Raw genomic sequence first — 385 nt, forward strand, 5'->3', positions numbered from 1 at the left:
TAAATTTCTAAGGCACTTGACTGCTAACCAGAAGGCTGGCGGTTCAAACCCATCAGCCACTCCTCAGAAGGAAGATGATAGGGCAATCGACTTCTGTAATTATACTGCCTCGAAAACCCAAGGAGGGGTCACTATGACTTGGGTCTGACTCGATGGCACATAACAACAACAACATTTGTGATTTGGATGAAAGTTTACAGAGCAAATTCATTTTCCATACAGAAGTTCATATACATTTTGACACTGACTCCAATTCCCCACAATGTAATAGCTCTTTTCCCACTTCCTCCTTGTAGTTATCTCTTCCCTGTGTCCTTCCTTCCCATGCACTCTTGCCCCTGAGCTATCTCTCTGTGCAAACACTGTCCTTCTGTTCTCCCATGAT

The sequence above is a fragment of the Orycteropus afer genome, unplaced genomic scaffold (genome assembly GCF_000298275.1).
Source record: "Orycteropus afer afer isolate SDZICR_OR568_19922 unplaced genomic scaffold, OryAfe1.0 scaffold00412, whole genome shotgun sequence".
NCBI classification, from domain to species: Eukaryota; Metazoa; Chordata; class Mammalia; order Tubulidentata; family Orycteropodidae; genus Orycteropus; species Orycteropus afer.